The sequence below is a fragment of the Staurois parvus genome, unplaced genomic scaffold, assembly GCF_062004578.1.
Source record: "Staurois parvus isolate SC_StPar_1 unplaced genomic scaffold, SC_StPar_1.0 ptg000005l, whole genome shotgun sequence".
In the NCBI taxonomy this organism is placed as follows: domain Eukaryota; kingdom Metazoa; phylum Chordata; class Amphibia; order Anura; family Ranidae; genus Staurois; species Staurois parvus.
In genome coordinates, this window is record NW_028317801.1 from 3,891,503 (window position 1) to 3,914,945 (window position 23,443).

The window sequence follows — 23,443 nt, forward strand, 5'->3', positions numbered from 1 at the left end:
GACTAACTATGATCTTGTTGGACATTTCATTCCAAAACTACAGTTTGTGTATATGGAAATGTCATTCCCTTCTCCCCTTTCCTTTAAGACTATAACTGCCTCCATCCTTTCTGAGTTTTGTGAGAACTTGTGCCCATTCACCAAAAAGAGAATTTGTGAGGTCTGATATTAACCTCCCAGCCCTTTAAAGGGTTTGTTATGCTGGGAGGAGGGGTTTATGATCATGTGACTGGCGTAATTGGCTGGCACAAGTCACATGATCTGAAAGCTTTCCAATCAGCGCCGGTAACTGTACAGGCACATGTTTGTTTACATCTGGTGTGCAAATATGCAATCTGTCCGTGTCAAGGTCCACCTACTAAGAGGCCGCATATTTGCGTACCGCTGGTGCCACGAGGTTAATCTTGGACAAAATGCCCTGACTGGTAAGTGTTGTTCCAGATTGTCCTGAAGGTGTTCAGTAGAGATCAGGACTCTGTGCAGGCCACTTGACACTAGACTTCAAATCATGTCTTTGTGGACCTGTCTTTCTGCACAGCAGTGTAGTACTGCTGGAACAACAAACGGTATTTCACAAACTTGTCAAATGGTTTGAAATGCACAGTTGTATAAAATGTACTGTGTGCTGTAGCACTAACAGGTAACCGTCAATGGAAACATCTGAATTCAGTCATTTGGAGGGGTATCCTATCCACCTACTTGTGGCCTTTTATTTACAAGAGTATGGCTTGCTAAAATATTAAACCACTTTTATAGCTACTATACTAATTCTTCAAAACAAATGCAAGAATGGCCATACACATGGAGCCTGCAGGCTGAACAGAAAAACTCTTCTAGATTACTCCATCCATGCTACACTGTGTTGATGGACTATGGACTGGTTATGATATTTTCACAGCTGGCAGCACCAGTGCCTTTGTCTGATTGGATGCAAGTGCTGTTTTACCAGCAATTTTTCCACCTTGTTCCTTTGATTTTTCCGTCGAGGGACATTGGATAGGAAGAGGCTGACAGGCTACCCATTGATCAAATTTAATCTGGTTCACCAGGAAATGGTGGCAATACACTCAGTAGACAATGCTGGACTGAACCACACACCAGCTTTTTTGTTTTCTTTTTCCAGTGCTATGATATTTCTCCTGGTAATTTTGATCTTTTATGGTTACGACTTGTAACTCTTGTGAAACCATAGTTCTAGTTTTAAAAATAATTACAGTCCAGCATTCTTCAAAATGAGAGTACAGTATATTTATTAAAGGTACTTGTATAGTGCTGTCAATTTATGCAGCGCTTTACAAATATATTTTGTACATTCACATCAGTCCCTAACACTCAAGGGGCGTACAATCTAAGGTCCCTAACTTACATTAATACATACACATACTAGAGCCAATTTAGACAGAATCCAATTAACCTACCAGTCTTTGGAGTGTGGGAGGAAACCGGAGTACCCAGAGGAAACGCACGCAGGCACGGGGAGAACATGCAAACTCCAGGCAGGTGATGTCGTGGTTGGGATTTGAAGAAACGACGTTAGCACTGCCAAACAGAAATGCTAACCATTTAGCCACTGTGCTCCCCATGACTGGGATGCAAGGCAGGAAGCATTTGCCAATAATATAAGTTGGACTGGTGGCCCTGAGTGCACTTCACTATTCAGATATTGGTCAGAGACAGACCTGTAGTCAATGACACATGTGGTCACAAGGTGCACTTCTGTCCTGGAGCAAGTTTGATTCTCTGTACAAGGTCAATACAGTGTTTTTCTCTTCCCAATTCTCTATGTATTAACCGTGTCCCCTCCGCCCTATAGCAGAAATACTGCTATAGGGCAGCAGGGGTGCGCAAAATCATGCATATATATATACCTGATTATGTATTTCTGGGTAGGGGGTGTCTGCGCTGCTGTTCGGGGCCTAGGCTGTTAATCACTGGGTCCCGGCCGGTGATTACTCGCCGGCACCCGGTGATCACCTAGTATCACCAACGGGGGAGAGACCTGTATGTACTGTAGCTTTCACAGGGCTATGGACTTGCTAAAGTGCTGATTGGCCCAGCAATGTAACATGCTCCTCCTCCATACTTAAGAGCACATTATTGTTGACTCCTGGCACTGGACAGAGCAGTGGCTATGCGAAGGAAAGGTAATTATACTCTGTGTTGGGCTGGGGGAATATAATAGCTGCCACTGCTAAACCTTCCTAAAAATATTACTTGCCTGGCATCCAATGGTTTGAATACCTGAAACTTTGACATTGACGCTGGCCAAGTATGCAAATCAGGAATTTTGACTTTATCTGTATACTTGTTCCAGGTCAGTGACTTAAAGTGCTGGAGTTAGATACAGTCATTATATTTTTCTAGCACATGTTTCATTTAAAGTGGTACTATAAGCAAACAAAAAAATTACAATATGTTGTAGTCTGTGAGTAGCATTAACACAGCAGTTTTTGTTTTACTGAGTCTTCCTTGTAATAAAATTCTAATACCTGTTAGCTGTAGATGTGTAATTTTTACACTTCCTGTAAACAGGGACAGTGTTTGTTCTGCAGTGATATAGCACAGCAGCGTTGTCACCCTGTGGACTGGGCAGTTTTAAATGAACATGTAGTTTTATATAGATTTTAAGTAACAGACAAATTAAAGCCCAACTCAGCTAACACTTTTTAACCTACTGTGTTAGACTATAAACTGCATCATATATCTAATTTATGATTTTTTTTTAACATATATTCATGGGCCACTTTATTATGTACACTTGTATAATTGCTTAGTAACACAAATTGCTAATCAGCCAATTACATTGCAGAAACTTAATACATTAAGGCATGTAGATGTGGTGAAGATGACTTGCTGAAGTTCAAACCAAGCATCAGAATGGGAAAGAAAGGAGATTTAAGTGACTTTGAACGTGGCATGGTTGTTGGCGCCAGACGGGCTGGTCTCAGTATTTAAAAGGCTGCTGATCCGCTTGGATTTTTACACATAACCATCTCTAGGGTTTACGTAGAATGGTTCGAAAAAGAGAAAAATATCCAGTGAGTGGCAGTTGTGTGGATGAAAATGCCTTGTTGATGTCAGAGGTCAGAAGAGAATGGGTAGATGGTTCAGCCACGACAATCAGTTGGTAGGGTCAGAATTTGGCGTAAACAACATGAAAGCATGGATCCATCCTGCCTTGTACCAACAGTTCAGGCTGGTGCTGGTAAAGTAAAGGTGTAGGGGATATTTTTCTTGGCAATATCAAGGTGTACAAAATATGTGGCTGGCCAGTGTATAATTCAATTTTAATGACTTCTTGCCAGATGGTGAGTGCTGGTCATCCCATAATCCCCAGTTGAGCACAGACCTAGGTACAGTCTAAGTTTTGTGCCCAGAGTATGCCTCTACAGCAGGAATATGTGTGTATATGTTGTAGTAAAGGCTATAGGGTTATATACATAGCTTACATTCTCTTTCTTCACTACTTTGGTCCCTGAGCTTCTTTGTTGTGACAAATGCACATAGGAAAGCCCATTCAAATAAATGAGAATCTTCCATACAAAATCACAAGCAGGAATGAGGCCTAAGGACTAAATGTCCTATGGTACCTTGATGCCTGCAAGCATTGAGCACCCCACATCTATATCTATGTTTCTAAGATCTGACCTCAAACCTGTTCATGTTATATTTTGCTGGTCTGTGACAAGTCATTTTTATTTGTTCTCCCTCAGCTGCTCCAGATGTTCACATTCTTTCTTTACTGTTTTGCTATATATATATATATATATATATATATATATATACACTGTATATTTGAGAGATATAATTCTATTACTACATAAAACTCTCCATTGATCTCTACTTCTGATTTACAGATTTGTAAACACATGCTCCATCTAGTGGACAGCTCTTTGGAGTCTTTACTGAGAAATCCCAAGGAATATTCACTGTTGTCAAAATTCCTTTTGGTATTCATAAGGATTGATTTACTAAAACCAGAGAGTGTGAAATCTGGTTCAACTGTGCATGGTAACCAATCAGCCTCTAACTGATTGGTTTCTATGCAGAGCTGCACAAGATTTTGCACTCTCCGGTTTTAGTAAATCAACCCCATAGAATCAAAAGTTGATCATATTAGTAAATTGCACGCTTGACAATTGTGGGGAACAAGGAAGGGGTTCATGACTTTGGGGCCCATGGATCGAAGAGGGGCTGGAAAATTTTAGATAAAATTATGTTTTGATGGGGCTGATTACATTCATTAAGGGGGGTCATCTCCGATCACTCAAACATCTCATCACAATGACCACATGCCTCCAGGTCCTGCTTGGGTCATTGGGTGTTGAGCATGGAAGCATTTACAGTTCAATTTAAAAATCAGTTTGAGAACTGCCTTTAAAATGTAGCTCCCTCTAGAGTAAGTATGTGACATCTGGGCTCAATTCACTAAAGAATATCTTATGAGATAATTGAATCACGTGACACATTTTTTCCAATTATCTCATGCATTGCTGAAAATGTAAATTCCTGATCACCTTGTGAGGTATTTAGCTCAAAAAGCAAAAATGTTTGTTAAATACCTCATTAAACGGTGTTAAATTAAATTCACTAAAAGAAATAAATAAATGTATGCGGTAATTAAGTAGTGGTCCAAGCAGGGCTGGTGCTAGACTATTTTGTGCCCTGGGCAAGACCAGCTACATGTGCCCCCCCCCCCCCAAAAAAAAATATAACTTCACCTATAGTTCTACTTCATCCCTCCTCCTTTCCCCTCAAATTTTCCACCCTAGTACAAATTCTCTCCCCCAAATCCCCCTCCTAGCATGAATCCTCCCAATCCCACCTCCTAGCACAACCCCCTGTAAATTACCCTTCTCAGCACAAATCCTTCCTCCCTACCTAAATCCTCTATCCTAGCACAAATCCCCCACTCCTAGCACATCCGTTCCCACCCTACCTCCTAGCACAATCTCCTCCACCCCCCAAATCTCCCTCCTAACACAAATCCCCCACCCCCCTTTCCTAGCACAAATTTCCTCTCAATCCTTTCTCCTAGCACAAATCCCCCCCATTCCCCGTCCTAGCACAAATCTCCCTCCAATCCCCCTCCTACCACAAATCCCTCCCAATCATCCCTTCTAGCACAAACCCCCCAATCCTCTCTCCTAGCACAAATTCCCCCAATCCCCCCCTCCTAACACAAATCCCCCCAATCCTCTTTCCTAACACATGTCCTTCCAATCCCCTCTCCTAACATAAAGCCCCTCTGCCAGCATCACTCCTCTTCCTTTAATCCCCCACCTAGGGCAAATCCCTTCTCTAGCTAATCCCCCCCCAAATTGCCCTTCCCAGCAAAAATCCTCCCACCTTACCCAAATCCTCCTAAAGCCCATCCCAGCACCCCCCTAGATCCGGCCATGGTGTAAAGTAGGGAAAGCAGCAGCCATGGCTGTGCCCCTAGGCAGCAGTGCGCCTAGGGGCACAGCTGCCCCTAGGCGCAGTATTTAAGGAATGTAAATATATAATAGCCAGTTTGGCGCAGTCTCTACCTTTGTGGATCAGTTCTCTCAGCAGTAATGCATTGAAACCTAAATATGGAAAAACACAGAATCATTGGGGTGGATTTACTTAAAGAATAACTAAAGGCAAGACTTTTTTTTGTTTTGGATAGAATGGAGATGGATTAGAACACTTGTCAGGTTTTATTGCTGTCTTTGTCCCTGTTAGGGAGATTCCCCCTCTTTATTTGTCCTTTTAACTGTTATCACTGAAAGTAAAAGTAAAAGAAAATCCCAAATTTTGGGTTGTCCCCAGAAAAGTATTAGAGGGGAAATCTTCTAATGGGGACACTAGTTCTGGTGACCTGGGGAACCCCAAAGGATTCTTTTAATTTGTAGGGGTTTTCTCTCACTTCCTGTTTTGGCTATTGGACAGAAGTGATGGAAGCCCAATGACAACCTTGTCTGTTTTTATTGGTGGAAGAAGGGTTATCTATATATGTGTGTGATTTTTGATACTATTTTCATTCAATATTTGACATTTGTGAAGATATTTTGTATTTATTTAAAGCAGAACTCCAGGCAAAAACTTCTTTATATGTCTTTGTTTCTGATTTCCTACCTTCACTGAATATGTCATCCATATTCTGGTTCATTCAGTAGTTGCTCTGATTCACTTTGAAATAAAACTGTTAATTCTCTTTGGTTTCCTGTTTGTAAGATCAATAGCTGCTATTCCTTCTATTCACCCAGCCACTGGTCTTGGCACATCCCTTCTGTAGTTCTCCAGGAAGCAGTGATGTGATTCAGTCCCACTAGCAGTGGTGGCCGGACTGAGACACATTCAACATGTACAGTCCTAGTGTACCTGCCCACATTCACTACATTTCCCTGTGGTTTATGGGAACTGTAGTGTCCTTTTACTGCAGAGAGAGAGGAGATGATATGATGTAATCCCTGCTGTTACCACCTCCTTGGCAGAGCAGATGCTGTTATATTTTGAATTACAGAGATGACTTCCTGAAAATACTATTAGACTTTTCTCTTAAATCGTAAGGATTTTCAAAATTTTATGAATTGTTTAGTGTTTTGTGTAGGAGGGTGTACTAATGAGTGATTTTTTTTGTTTTTGATACACCACATGTGTCCCGTGAAAGCAACTTCCCTTTGCCTGATATTCCAGTCACCTTTTTGCATTATTACATATTGCTGAAGGGACTATGCTGACTTATGGAGTTGGCATATTTCTTTTACTTCTTTATTAGCAATAAAAACTGACTAATCCTTCTCCACTGTATCCATTCCACTGAATATCACGAGATAAAATACTGAATGGATTCATGAGATAAATATCTCACATTTTCAAGAATTAATTAAAGGATAAGTTCACCTTTCATAACATGTTACATGTTACACCAATATTCAGGGTGTAACATGTTATGAATACACCGGCCCCCGCTCCCCCACTTTGACAGCTAGTGGGCGATCTTCCCCATTGCCTGCTGTCAAATTTAACAAAAACATGGCCATGCGGGGCTTGCCCACCAGGCCTTGTCACTCATTCACAGTCCTCTGTGAATAAGAAACTACAAGTCCAAACAGCCTTAGCGGCTGTCAGCTTCTTGTTGTTCTCAACGCTGTGGAGCCCCGTGGTAGATCATTAATTCTTCTGGTCAGTATACCTGCTTACCTGTAAATCCTGTACGGGCAAGCAGATATACTGACAGATCTGTAGGAGACCTGCATGGCACCAGCGATCTAATGATGATCGCTGGTGCAATGGTTTCCAGGCTCCTGCAACCAAAAATAATAAATGCACTTTTTTTACCTGCAAAAAAATGTGCATTTATTATTTTTGCTACAAAAGGTGAACGTATCCTTTACAATGCTTTGTTTTAGTAGCTTTTTTGTGAATGGCAAAAACATTTTTGAAAAGCACTAGCTATTTTATCTCAGATTTTAAATAGGAAAATAACTCTTTGTGAATTGAGCCTGCTGATAGTCAGAGAATGGCATCCTCCTCTTCTGGCTGGAAGAATGATCACAGCTGCCACTCAAACACTCCTAGCATTCCAGAGTAGGTCATGATTTCTATGTTGTCCTCATGTTTCTACATTCCGGGAAATGATTGCTAATCTGCAGCTAATAGCAATCATACTGTCTGGGGCAGAGGTTGAATAAATTCTGTAACTGAGGCACATTCTTTGTGACCTCGTAGTGTTACAGCTGCAGTGTAGCATTGAGAAAGTGTATGGCTTCCTACTGCAGATATTAGAACAGGTTAGTGTGAATGTGACAAACATTCTATGAGTGTCCTTTATTGTGAAACACTAAAATATTGGCCAGTATGATCTTACAAGCCACACCCTGTCTAGAGTTTGGCATATCTGTCAGACATTGATGTGTAACCAGGTCAGGGATCTTGGGTGTCTCATGCTGTGGCTGGGCAGAGGGGACATTCCAGTTTGCTATTTTAATTAAATCCACAACTCTGCCCTAAGCTACATCACCAACCTCTTCTCAAGATATCACCCAAACTGTCCTCCATGATCTTCCAAGACCTCCTGCTCTTTAGATCCCTTGTCACCTCTTCCAATGTTCTGGGATTTCTCCAGAACCTCTCTCTTGTTCTGGAACATTCTACTTCAGTCCATGTGGCTATCTCCTACCCTGTCTACCTTCAGGTGATCTCTGAAAACTCCAATGGAAGCCTATCTCACATCTACCTAACAAGTGGAATTTTACTTTCTCCATCAACTCATCCCCCCACAGTCATTGGGTTTGATTTACCAAAGGTAAATATACTGTGCACTTCAAGTGCACTGCAAGTGCAGTTGCTTTATATCTGAGAGGAAGCTCTGAAATGAAGTGAAGCTCTCCTGATTTCTTTTATCCAATCATGTGCAACAAAAATGCTGTTTTTTATTTTCCTTGCATGTTCTCCTCAGATCTAGAGCAGCTGCACTTGCAGTGAACTTCCAAGTGCACTTGGACTGAACTTGCACTGCACAGCCTATTTGCCTTTAGTAAATCAATCCCGTTATGTGTTTTATTACTTGCCTTTCCCTTTAGATTAGGGGTCTCCAAACTTTCTAAGCAAAGGGCCAGTTTACTGCCCCTCAGACTTTAGGGAGGGCCGGACTGTGGCCAGTGGGGGTAGAAAATGCCCTGCCATCGGTAGGAGTAAACAATGTCATAGGCTTGGTGGTCAGTGGGGGTAAAAGGAGAATTACATGGTTTCTGTGGGAGAATTAGTGCATCATTGGTGTCATTGGAAGGAATAGTGCCCCATCACTGGTGTCAGTGGAAGGAACAGTGCCCCATCACTGGTGTCAGTGGAAGAAATAGTGCCTCATCATTGGTGTCATTGGTAGGAATAGTGCCCCACCAATGGTGCCATTGGAAAGAATAGTGCCCCATCATTGGTATCACTGGGAGGAATAGTGCCACATCACTGGTGTCATTGGAAGGAATTTTGTTCCATCATTGGTATCAGTGGAAGGAACAGTGCCCCAAGGGCCGGATAAAGGCAAACAAAGGGCCACATCCGGCCCGCGTGCTGCAGTTTCTAGTCCCCTGATTTAGATTATAAACTCTCCCAACTGAGGCCCTGTGAACCCTCCTGGATTGGATTGGATCTAATTGGGTTGTAACTGTGCTGTCTCCCATAATTTTATAGAGCACTGTGCAAACTGTTGGTGCTAAATAATTACTGCATAATAATCATAATAATGAAAAAAATTATATAGTATAGCTCCCATCCTTCTCAGCTCCCTTTTAATGTAATATGGACAATAAATCTTTCAGCATGGGGCAGTGGAACAGCTCAAAGAAAGAGAGATCATCTCCACATAGCACAAAGCTGACCATACATGGAGCAACTTTATGCTGGTTCATCAAGAACGGAATCAAATATGCTCTGTGGGTGGCCCTGTTGGCATCCTGCCTCCTGACATCCTTCCATTGAGAAATCAAAGGAGTCAGGCAGAAAATTAAAAGCTGAATAGTGGTTGCATCCAATTGGATGCAAGCACTGTTTGGGTATTTTGACATCCAGCGGAGCCACAATGGGAGATTTATCCATTCACACTGTTTAGTGTGTGTAGCAGCCTCCTGGATAGGTGCTTGGTGTAGAGAGTTAGATTGTGTTTGTATTTTGATATGTAAATTTAGTTGTCATACTGTAGACATTGTGAATGTAAGGCTTCGTGTACATGAGCCTACCCTGACCGCCGGCCACGGGAAAACACAAACCGAGGCAAAACACAACAACCACAGTTTTGTAGCATTTCGCTTTTTCCCGCAGTCCGTGGCCAAAACGTTCCTATCCTGAAAGCGATTCTTCCATGTTCAGGAGAGGGAGGTTCAACCTTACCTAAACGCGGCAGCTCCTAAACTCTGCTAAAAGCCTATGTGTACATGGACACGTAGGCTTTTATCGAGTTGAGCTTAGGATCTTTGGCCAAAAAATGCCAAAACCTCCTGCCCAGGCCCCACTGTGTACCCCCGCAGTAATGCCGGCTTCCCTCCTTTCCTTCCCATCGGTAGCTGGAAGCACACAATAGGATCCTTCAGGATGGAGAGTGGGTGAAGGATATGGTAAATATGTCACATTCACCTGCCCGATACTTACCTGAAGGAACACAATGAGTGACCGTTACTGATTACGCAATATGTTCATTCATAACTGAAGCATAGTAAACTGTGTTTATTTGGGGGGGGCTGTCAGGGGTCCCATGATTTCTAACAGCAGCCCTGGCAGCATGAATATTAATACAGCCCTGGCCTATCCCAGAGAGACTGGCTCTGATGGCGCTATATATACACTGTATAATAATGGCATGCTGGGTAACTGTATATATTCAGTGAGCACACTGAGTTCTGGGTCTTTCCTGTATAGGATTGTTCCAGCCTGGGAGAAGGCACGTTGTCCTCCCAGGCAACTACTGCTTTGCTGCCCCCAGGTAGGTGATCTGAGGGCCTGAACGCTGAGACCTGGGTTCTACTAAAGCTGACTGAGGGGCCGTCTACTGAAGATCTTGTCTGGTATCATGGAGGAAGGCATCCAGCTGCTCTTGGGCCTTGTGAGTACAGACACTCCTAAAGGATCTTAGAGACTGTGTGTACTTAACCCCCTTTGGTGCTAGGGAGACAGCTGTGGGTCTAGCTGAAGGGGACACCAGCTGGTGTTCCGAAGAAAGAGCTTTGTCCACTTAATCTCTGCTCGAGCTTTCTACTACTACTGCCTTAAAGCTGAAGTCTACTTTTTGCTCCAAGCACACACTTCGTCATAGCTTATCCGAAAGAATATTTAAAGTCCTCAACTGCACATAGTCCTTATTTCTGGAGTACCCTACCTAATTCCCTCATCCCTATCCAAGTTCTCCAAAAATAAAAACAACAAAAATAACACCCCTAGACTGGTTATTGAAGAAACGTGAGACTGAGCTTATGTGCCTGGCTGCAGGGCAAAGCTTTTGGTGAAGATCTGAACAGTATTTTTGCAGCTCCTATGTGAGTAGCTCTACACATGGATAGAGGAATCTGTTAGGTCAAGTTCAATCTGGAGGCTGAACCAAAATAATCTGTGTATATGACCAATTTAACTTTTGTATTCAACAAATACAAACACATAATCCACTTATATAGAGAGAGTGCTTTGCGATACTAGCAATATCTGGCTTTACAGACACTCGCCTTCTTGCTTCACAAAAGCCAGCGCTCTCCTACTCCAGGATCATTATGTGATACCCATAGTACCTCAACAGATGCATTTCATCAATCAAGAGTTTGTCAAAGGCACTAATACATAATAATAACAAAACTAACATATTCTTTGTTATGCAGTCAGACTATATAACAATAGTAAAAACCATTACCTAAACTGGGCTTTAAAGAAAGAAAATGAACATTAAAAAATCCTATGAAATTGTACCAGAATTCATGCAATGAATATTTACTTTATGGGTGTTTGTTATGTCGTTTTGAATCAGTATTTCTTTACATCGGTTTCAAAGTGATTTCAATTTTTTTTACAGTGTGCACCTTTACTGTTTTTTTCCTGTTGCCCTCAGTGAAATTAGTACACACTTTATGTCAATTTTGTTCCTACAAATGAATATAAAATTACAAATACTGGTTAGAGAGACCTATACACATTAAAGAAAATTCCATTTTTGCTACACCACCATCTAAATGGCATGTGTTTGGAAACTTCATAATAAAGCTTATTCACTGCACGTATGTTGTAATGCGTGGATGAATATCTGCACATATCACAGACACATAGGGGCAGATTTACTAAAACTGGAAAAAATCTGGTGCAGCTCTGCATAGAAACCAATCGGCTTCCAGATTTTATTGCCAAGGCTTAATTGAACAAGCTAAAGATAGAAGCTGATTGGCTACTGTGCACAGTTGCACTAGATTCTGAATGCTCCGGTTTTAGTAAATCTCCCCCATAGTAAATATTGTGAGGCTACAGTTTGTTTGACCACGCACATATGTTGTGCTGGCGAAAATATCAAATGTATAATGGGAAAATAGCACGTTACAGATCACTATAAAGGAAGAAAGGATGATCCAAACTGGAAACTAATTTGTGGGAATGTTGCTGGACTTCAGGGCCACCAATAGGGGGTTATAGCCAGCCCTACCGTACTGGGTTCAGGCCCCATCAGGTCAACATGGGGACCTGGATGGGATTTTCATGTGAATTAGATTTTCATGAATTAGCCACAACTCAATAATATGCTTTTTTTTACCACTGGTAGAGTTTGATGAAAGAGACATTCTGACCCCAGGAGTGAGTTGGTCAGATTGTATTACAGCATTGATTTTAGTAGGAGGATGTACCTGTGTGGGATCTAAGGAGGAATCACTTGTGGACTATGCGCAGTGAAGTGTATGATTACCTTTGATCTTTGTGAGTATATTTGTTTTTGACACCAAGGCTGGGGGTTATTACTGGACCCACTGACACCAAGGCAGGGGGTTATTACTGCACCCACTGACACCAAGGCTGGGGGGTTATTGCTGCACCTACTGGAACCAATGATGTGGGTCGTTAATGCACCTTCTGACACCAATGCTGGGGGTTACTACTGCTCCCATTGACCCCAGAGTTTCCTCTAAGGAGGAATCATTTGTAGGCCATGTGCAGTGTAGTGTATCATTACTTGATAAATTGATCTTTGTGAGTATATTTAATTTTTCGCCAATTCTGGGGGTTATTACAGCCACAGCAATGTTGAGGGTTATTGCTGCACCCACTGACACTAATGCTGGGTGTTATTACTACACCCATGAACACCAGTGCTGAGGGTTATTACTGCATCCACTGACACCAATTTTTGGGGTTATCACAGATGCCAGAATATTTTTCTAGATAAAAGTAAAAAAAATAATGTATCTCATCCAGGTTCTGTGAAGTAATGAAGGAAATACATTCTAGGTAGGTACAAAGACCTGTTATGATTCTGCTACCCAATTAAGTAAAACCTGGAAGCTACCGTTGATCATTATTGTAGTGGTGGATACTATAGTGATTTTCAGCTTCCATGGTGATCCCACAGGTATGACACATACAGTACATACTTACATTGGTCCAAACTGGTTCAAAGTAACTATGTAAAAAGTTCCACATCTGGACCTCAGCTTTAAACAGCCTAAATTATCTGGAGTAGGTATATGTACCAGCTGCACTCCTCATACTCCAGTCAGAAGCCTGAGCAGCTTTAAAGTGCATGTAATCCCTAGCAATTAACTTCTCTTTAATATGCCATTGGAGGCATTCAACTGTATGTGTTTGATAAGTGTACAAGAATAACCGTTGATGTCAGAAATTTCAAACTGTCCTGTGCACACTTCCTATGTTATCTCAAAGCGCCCTCCCAGTTCTTAGTTCTTGCACTACCGAATGATTAGTTTTATGTTGTAGAGATCTGAGTTTGGGTGTGGTTGAGTAGTTGAGCAAAAGATAATGGGCAGAGCTGACATCACTCAAAAATAATGATGTCTGCTGTCACCCCACAACAGAACTTGGGAGCTGAGTGTATTTCTGGCAGTTTAACAGTGTTTCTGTACTTGCAGGGTGTTTAAATGGATGAAACATTGCAAAAGTGCATGTATTATACTGCATATGGGTTTTTTTTTTTTAGTAATTTTGCCTTGACATACACTTTAAGGGCCCATTGACAAGTAGCATTCCCAGAATGTAAATTGCACTAAGCTGTTTTGCTCAAGGCACTGAAAAGTGTCTGAATATATCATAAACTTTCTATAACACTTCAAAAAATAGCCAGGCACTGGTACTAGGGCTCCTCAGACTTATATATTTTTTAAGCATTTTACCCTGGCAAGACACATTTAAAATTCTAACAATAAATGTCTTTTATTTCCTCACTTCTGGTTTGTTAAATATTCCATTGGAAGCATTTTCCTATATCTGTTTGATAAGTAAAAAGAAAAATATGGTCCTGCCAAAATCCAGTGAGCTAAATCAGTGTTATTAGCCCTGCCCAGTTCAGCCCTGTGATACCACACACATCCCCCAATTTTATGGAGATGAGGAGAGGGGGGGGGGGGCGTTCTGTAGTCCTAACTCACTTCCTGTCCTTACTGATTCTCTAAAGATAGGGTATGGTGAGTAAAAAAGGTGTGACTGGAGACTACTACAGTGCCAATATCCCAAGCATAGTATATACAACAAATTGTATCATGGGTGTATGGGACTTTCCTGGCACTGAATACAATTTATACAAAAATTATTATTAATCTTTATTACAACAGATAAAACATCAGCTGTACTGGGTGAATCCCTGGGCAGGGGAACCAGTGCCTGCCACTGCAGTGTAAAGCAGTCTCGGGAAAGATAGCAAATCCAGTCCTATACTAGAGTGCTCCTTTCCCCTCACTTGCCCAGGAGGTGCAGTTTTATTCCCTTGGTCCCTCTCCTGTGCTGCCAGTGGGTCAGTGGCTGCTACAAGGCCTTCTAGCTGAGCCACTCCTTCCCTGCCACACAGGTAGTCCTCTCTCAGGGAGCCCCTTTCCATCCGGGCCCCCTCACAGGCTCCTGCCTCCAGCCTCACATCCCTCTCTCTATCTTCTACCCGAACTCTCCTGTTGCTGAGCAGGCTCTATAACTTTTAAGGTTTGTCCTGGACACTTGCCAAGCCTCCTGTTGTGGATTGGCTAGGATCCCCTAAGAGTACAAACCAGCCCACTCCTCAGATCCACCCACTACTTTTAGACCTTTCTCTAAATTTCCAGAGGGCCTCTCAGCTCCTGACGCAAATTTAACTTTCTGATTATTGCACCTGGGCTGCTACTCAGCCCCTGACAGTCAAACAGGTCTCTAGCTTGCCCTAGCTAACTAGGGGGGTGCTTCAATAGCATGGAGAGTTGGTATTGCCCTGGGGAACATACATCAATGCAATTTTTTCATTTGGCCAGAAGTGATTTTTTTTTTTAGCATTGACATTCATAAAGGAAAAAAGTATTTTAAATTAAAGGCAAAAGAAAAAAAAATGGCACACAGACCATTAAGGGTCTGCTGCATATTTTAGAGTACTATTGGAGGGGGTGTTTGAAGCTGGCAATAAAATGTCATTTTCCAGTAATTTGAACTGTATTATATTTTTGTATGATTTTTATATACCTTTGTAAGTTTACTTTTTGCTGTAGCACATCCTACAATAAGATTTTTTTTTAAATTGTGTAGAATCCTCCTAAAATGCATGTCAGACCCTTTGAATCTGGTATAGTTTTTTAAGGGGTTACCTCACACAGAGAACAAAAAAAATGCATGAGGAAATCCATACCAAACCCTTTCGGTCTAAAATGATCTTTGAAGGGGATCCCCACACAAAAAAACTGTGTGGTTTCCATAAAAATCCATACCAGATTCCTAATCTGAGCATGATATGGGAGGAGACAAACATGCCTCAACATGGGGGGGGGGATCTTGCCGGTCTAAATAAAATCACTTTGCAAAGTGCACACTCTTTACTCCTTTAGCAATTCAACCATATTGTCCAAAGAATGATAAAGTGAGCAGGGACAAAAGAACAGTTACAGAATACCTGCTGTAAGCAGGGGCGTATTTGCCGCGAGGCAAACTAGGCAGTTGCCTAGGGCGGCACTTTTGAGGGGGGCGGCACGGCGGCAGTGCCGCCCCCACCCTTTCCCACGGAAGGGACACTTCCATGGGAAAGGGACAGGGGGCGGGACCGGTGTAGCGGCAAGATCTGTCCCCCCATGAAGATCTGTCCCCCTAACGCATCTGCGCATGTCACCGGCTGCAGAGGAGAGCGGAGTGGTGGGCGTATCCCCGGTGTATATATATATAGGTACATAGGTACACATGTTCTATTGCTTGGTAACACACATTGCTAATCAGCCAATCCCATGACAGCAGCTCAATGCATTTAGGCATGAAGACAAGGAGAGGACAACTTGAAAATGAAAGGTTTTTGTGGCTGTGGATGTTGTTGCAAACAACCCTATTTAATCAAATTGATTGAAAACCCTTTTCCATGGGATTTTTAAGGCAACCATACAACAAACTGTATATTTTTATAAAAGCATTTTTTTATTTATTCAAACACTTATAATGACAAAAAGTCAATAGACTTTAGAAAGAGTTTTCTTGCAGGCATTACTTCACATATCCATGTTCTCCACAAAGTTATAACATTTTTTGCACATCTCTGTTACAAGGTTAATTTTCAGAACCATACATATATTGACAATTTCTATACAGTGGTATCCCCAGCTGTTGCATGTACAAAGCATGTCCACACTAACACAGTCTGTTGGTTCTTGATTGTTGCTTGGTTAGCTTGGTGTATCCAACGCGTTTCAAAGCTTTTTTCATTAGCTCCTTCCTCAGGGAAATCATACCACTCTGCAATATAAGGTTCTTACCACAGTCAACAACATCCACAATACAGCAAATGATGTTCCAAGGAAAAAAATAATAAATTCTCTTCAAGAATAAAAGATTTTTCTTACATACATCATGGTCTGTTAGATATGGAAACCATCTCCTATAGCCAAGGTGTGACTAACAGCTGCCGCCATTGCCCCAGCTGGAGTCACACAAGGATGTCTTAAACCTCATCGCCCACTATTATAGACGAAATCCTGAAAATTGATTTATCTTGTCCTAAATTATCCAATGTGTCTAATATCTGAGAGATATAGAATTATCCTGCTCAAAATCAGATGTATTAGTATCATCCCCTCTTTTCTTCTATAACAGTGCGTGGTGAGGTGTACTGCGGATGGGCGTCGCTTTGCTCTTCTTGATTTTGTCCGGGACTCTGCCAATCTCCTACAGCAAATGGAGATGGAGAGTTATGCCTGTATTTGTAAATATAGGCACAGGATCTAGTTGGTTCTTCTCTCCCTGGAACCATTTTGTTCCAGAGAGACAAGACATCACGTGTGAGTAAAAGCAGCACACTGCACCCACACATGTTGTTAGATAGAGACATTTTAACCCCTTGATTGCCACATTTAACCCTTTGATTGCCCCCTGCCACCCTGCCAGTGCCATTAATACAGTGTCAGTGTACAGTATTGTTCAGTGATCACTGTAGTAGTGCCACTACTAATGTCAGATAGCTTCAGGGTCAGTTAGCGTCCCTCCCTAGATTACCCGCACACTATCGCACTCTATAGGTCGCTGATCACCATCATTACTAGTATAGTGTTTGTATGGATCAATATATTGATCACGAACAAAACTATACAAGTGCCCCCTTCGTATTCGTGTCCCCAAAAACGCAGTGTTAGCAGGATCATCCCCGTTTGCTGCCAGCACTAGCGTTTAGCCCCAACGCTCCCCCCCACCCCTAACAAGAAGTGAAGTGTCAGTATAATTTCTGATCACTGTCACCTGTAATACATTGCACACAAAACCGCAGTGTTCACAGAATCAGACCTGATCTATGTTAGCACTTGCCAGTAAATTTTTTTGTAGCGGTTCAAGCAGCCCTTGACAGCAAGGTGCTCTTTTTCCCATGAGTTGCTTTTACAAAGCAACTGGACAAAGTGGATCCTTCCCAAAATTCCAGGAAGAGATCATCACGGCCCTTTTGTATCCAGAAGGTGCTGTGGCTCAATCCTCAAATCCAGAGGCAGTTAGCCAGCTGTATGAGAAGCAATTTCCGGATGTCCTCTCTGGTACCCCAACCCAAAGGTCACCCCAAAGAAGATGCCGTGTCTGTAACAGACACGGAATAAGAAGTGACACACGCTTTTTTTGTCCCTCCTGTCCTGGCCAACCTGGTATCTGCCTCAAGGACTGCTTCCGTCACTACCATACACTAGTGGAGTATTAGTATAGGATACAGGGCACATATTTACACAGAGTCTCAAAAGATGTTTGGTAGTCAGGAAACTGGCTATTGCATTTTCAGAGACCCTACAATCTGTTTTAAAAAGTTAAAGTTAAAAAAAAAGTAAAAAAAAACCCAAAAAATAAACAGTTTAAGCCCAAAAAAAAATTAAAAATTTTAAAAAACAAAAATAGTTTTTGTTGTTGTTGTTACTGTTCTACTGTTACGATTTTACTGTTGTATTGTTAACCATTGCTGTTTTCTTTGCAGGAATGTCATTCAGCTTCAGCACCAACCAGTGTGGGCAGCGCTGTTGGATGAGATCTTTCATCCGCAGTTAAAAAAAGAGCATATATGCCAAAGCATAGGGGCCTGGGGTGGCCAGTGGGTGGATGGCCCCTATGTTTTGGCATATATATTTTATAATATTTTTTGGCACATTTCATGTGTGCCCACCATTAGAAGTGGGTGGATGCAGGGCGGTATAGTCTATTGGTGAGCATTCCACACACTTTTTCTGGCAGAGATTTCTTCTCTTTTTTTCATTCAGCCCACAGGCTGCATAAAAAAAAAGAACATAGCATATATACCCAACAAGGACCAGTGACGTACTGGTATATCACTGAATTTTGCATGGTTATACCAGGATGATGCCTGCAGCTGCAGGCATCATCCTGGTATTGTTTTTTTCAGCCGACGATCGGCTTTCATGTAAAAACAATCCTAGTGTCTAATTAGCTGCAAGATTGCTTTTACAAGCAGTGGGAGAAGATGCCTCCCTCCACCGCTGCCTTGCACGGCCTTCTCAGGCAGTCCCATGCCATTGGGGGCACCTGAGAATGCAGCCGGTGTTTCTGCCAGCTGACCATAGAGCTGATTGGAGATGGAAATGGTGCCAATCATCTCTATAGTCTAAGAATCAGAAGCTACGAGCACTTAATCACTTCAGTTTCTCAGGATATAAACAGCGCCATTTGTATATTGGGAAAGCATCTGATCACACTGATCTTGGTGAGATTAGATAATGTAAGAGCAGAGGAGATATCTAGAGTCTGACAGACCCCAGATTTCTCAAAAAATAATATATGACAATGCCCATTGAAGTTATAGGGGATATTTGCATTCCCTGCGATATCATTAAAAGTGATCCAAAAAAAAAAAAATGAGAGGGACAGTGTAAAAATAATTTAAAAAATCAAATTAACTTAAAAAAAAAAAAAGCACCCTCGCCCCCCCCCCCCCATGTGTGCACCTACCTGCTCGAGTGCTGACCCTGTAGCAGCATGTAAACAGCGGTTGCACCATGCATGTGAGGTGTTGCCACGGACATCAAATCAAGGGCAGTAATTCTAGCACTAGACCTCCTCTGTAAATTTAAAAGGTATCTTGTAAAGGCTTTTAAAGCGTTGCCTATGGATATTAAAAATGTATGCAGTTTGTCACCATTGCACTGGGCATGTGCAGTTTTAAAGCATGTCATGTTTGATATCCATTTACTTGGCATACCATCATCTTTTATATGTTACCAAATAATTGGCCAATATTTTGTGCATTAAAATTAAAAAAAAAGTGTATTTTTTTTTTCAAAGCATTTGCATCTGAAAAATTGCTACGTAAGTACTATGTGACATAAAAAATTGCAGCACCCACCATTTTATTCACTAGGGTGTCCGCTTTAAAAAAATATATAATGTTTGGGGGTTCAAAGTAGTTTCCTAGCAAAAAATACAGATTTTTTTTAAAAAAGTGAACAAAAAGTGTCAGAAAATGCTTGGTCTTCAGGTGGTTAGAAGAGTGAGTGATGCGTAGCATAAACTTCTAATGCTGGGCACCCAAAACTATTTGCTGAGAGGCATGTTGAGTCAATAGAAGAATTAATTTTTTTTACCACAAGTTTTTGGAAAATGGCAAAAGAAAAATGTTTTTCTTTTTTTTAATATTTCAAGACCTTGTGAGAAAAAATGAGATCTGCAAAATACTCGCCATGCCTCTTTTTAAATTCCTTGGGGTGTCTACTTTCCAAAAAGGGGTCATTTGGGGGGGGGGGTGTTTGGTGCTATTCTGGCGTTTCAGAGCCTCCAAAACTGTGATTTAATGAGGAAGTGAAATGAGGAAGTTATGCACCTTCAGGCTTTCAAAGTTACATAGTTATATAGTTAGTCTGGCTGAAAAAAGACAAAAGTCCATCCAGTTCAACCATAGAAAAAAAAAAGTTATTATCCTATACCACAGTTGATCCAGAGGAAGACAAACAAAACCAGCAAAGCATGATCCAATTTGCTCCTGCTGGGAAAAAATTCCTTCCTGATCCCCCGAGAGGCAATCGGATATTCCCTGGATCAACTGTACCTATAAATGTTAGTATCCAGTTATATTCTTTGTATCTTGGAAAGAATCCAGACCTTTTTTTAAGCAATCCACTGAGCTGGCCAGAACCAACTCTTGAGGGAGTCTATTCCACATTTTCACAGCGCTTACTGTGAAGAAACCTTTCCGTGTTTGGAGATTACATTTCTTTTCCTCCAGACATAAAGAGTCCCCCCTTGTCCTCTGTGATGACCTCAGGGTGAATAGCTCTACACTGAGTTCACTATGTGAACCACTGATGTATTTATAAATGTTGATCATATCGCCCCTTAATCTCCTCTTCTCAAGAGGGAATAAATTCAGCTCCTCTAATCTTTCCTCATAGCTGATCTCCTCCATGCCTCTTATCAGTTTAGTTGCCCTTCTCTGTACTTTCTCAAGTTCCCCAATGTTCTTTTTGTGAATTGGTGCCCAAAACTGAACTGCATATTCCAGATGAGATGTTACTAATGATTTGTACCGGGGTAATATAATATCTCTCTCTGGAGTCTATACCTCTTTTAATACAAGAGAAAAGTGGTCATTGGATTTCAGGCTCCCAAAAAGTCTCAAACATGTGGTATCCCCATACTCGGTAGAAGTAGCAGAATGTATTTTGGGGATGTAATTCCACATATACCCATGGCTTGTGTGAGCAATATATCATTTAACCACCTTCCGCCCACCCTATAGTACAATGACAGGCGCAAGGTGGTTCTCTCGTTCTGAGAGGACGTCATATGACGTCTTACCATTCTCACTGCACATGCGCGGCTCAGGGAGTGCGCAGCGCGGCGATCGCCAGTCCGCTGTGTCCCTCGGACACAGCGGATCACAGAAAGAACCGAAGATGTCGGCTCGGTCATGTGATCAGCTGTGTCCAATCACAGCTGATCACATGTAAACACGGAAATGCCGGTTATCAGCATTTCTCTCCTCTCAAGCTGTCACACTGACAGCTCGAGAGGAGAGCCGGTAATCGGCTTTCCGCGGAGGGGACATGTACACTGAACATCAGGGCACTGATGATCAGTGTGCCCTGATGATCAGTGTGGCCCCAGAAGTGCCACCTGTCAGTGCTCATCAGTGCCAGTGCCCATCAGTGCCCATCAGTGCCACATATCAGTGCATACCAGTGCACATCAATGCCACATATCAGTGCCCATCTGAGCTGCCTTTCAATGTCACCCATCAGTGCCAGTCAGTGCCACCTATCAATGACAATCAGTGCCACCTATCAGTGCTGCCAATCAGTGCCACCTATCAGTGCCAGTCAGTGCCGCCTATCAGTGCCAGTCAGTGCCAGTCAGTGCCACATATCAGTGCCAGTCAGTGCCGCCTAACAGTGCCAGTCAGTGCTGCCTAACAGTGCCAGCCAGTGCCAGTCAGTTCTGCCTATCAGTGCTGCCTATCAGTGCCATATATCAGTGTCATGTATCAGTGTCATGTATCAGTGCTGCCTTTCAGTGCCCATCAGTGATGCCTGTCAATGCCCATCAGTGCAACTTACCAGTGCCTCCTCATCAGTGCCCATCAGTGCCACCTATCAGTGTCCATCAGTGCAGCCTATCAGTGCCCATCACTGCAGCCTCATTAGCGCACATCAGTGAAGGAGAAAAATCACTTATTTACAAAATTGTATAACAAAAACTAAGAAAAAACTTTTTTTTTTCAAAATTTTCAGTGGTTTTTGGTTTGTTTAAGAAAAAATAAAAATCCCAGAGGTGATTAAATACCACCAAAAGAAAGCTCTATCTGTCTCCAAAAAATTATAAACATTTCATATGGGTACAATATTGCATGACCGCGCAATTGTCATTCAAAGTGTGACAGCGCTGAAAGCTGTAAATTGGCCTGGGCAGGAAGGGGGTATAAGTGTCCTGTAGGCTAGTGGTTAAATGACAACTTTTTGTAAAAAAAAATGTTTTTGTCATTTTCCAAAGACTTGTGAAAAAAAAGAATCTTCCATGGACTCAATATGCCTCTCAGCATATAGCTTAAGGTATCTACTTTCTGAAAAGGGGTCATTTGGATTTGTCTGTACTATCCTGGTATTTTAGCACCTCAAGAAATGTGATGGGCAGTCAGAAAGTAAAAGCTGTGTAAATTCCATTATCTTTACCATAGCTTGTAGATGCTATAACTTTCACATAAAGCAATAAATAAACACTTCTTGGGATTTTTTTTACCAAAAGCATTTAGCAGAATACATTTTGGATATTTTTTATGACACAAATGAGAAAATATCAGGTTTTTTTCAAATTTTCTGTCTTTTTTTGTTTATAGCGTGAAAATTAAAAAGCACAAAGGTGATCAAATACCACCAAAAGAAAACTCTATTTGTGTGAAAAAAAGGACATACATTTTATTTATGTACAGTATTGCATGACTGCGCAATTGTCAGTTAAATTAGTGCAGCGCTGTACAGCAAAAAATGGCATAAATTGCAGTATGTATACCATAGTTTGTAGACGCTATAACTTTCACACAAAGCAATCAATGTACACTTATTGGGATTTTTTTACCAAAAACATGTAGCAGAATACATTTTGGCCTAAATTTATGACTAACTTTGAGTTTGCTATATATTTTTTATAGCCGAAAGTTAAAATAATCGTTTTTTTTTTTTAATTTTTGGTCTTTTCTTGTTTATAGCGCCAAAATTAAAAAGCGTACAGGTGATCAAATACCACCAAAAAAGCACTATTTGTGTGAAAAAAAATACATAAATGTTGTTTTGGTAGAGCATTGCATGACTGCGCAGTTACCAGTTGAAATAGTGCAGCATTGTATAGCAAAAAGAGGCCTGGTCAGGAAGGGGGGTAAATCTTCAGGAGGGCAAGTGGTTAAAGAAAATTACAATGAAGCTTTCTTAAATTGTTTACAAAAGATAGAAAAAATTAATTAGCTCAAAGAAACAAAAACTTTGCATTAAATTCTCTAAAGAGAAAATACTATATTAATATAAATTACCCAACACCAAATTAAAGTACATAAACCATAAACATCAGGTTCACATTGCAGTTTGCCTCTTAAAAGCTCAGCTTCTTTCAGCTTTTAGTTTGTAAAAAATTCTGGTGCAAACTACGTACATGTAATCTCCATCTAGTGCCCAACGTGCATGGCCCACGTTCTACTAGAAACCTCCAGAAACCTGTGAGGGGGGCCCCAGGTTTCAGCTGTCTAGAGGCCTCCACATAGTTTAATCTGGCATGGCGTATACCAGATGCAGGTACTCGGGGGAAAAAGGACAATTTTACATAAGTATTTACA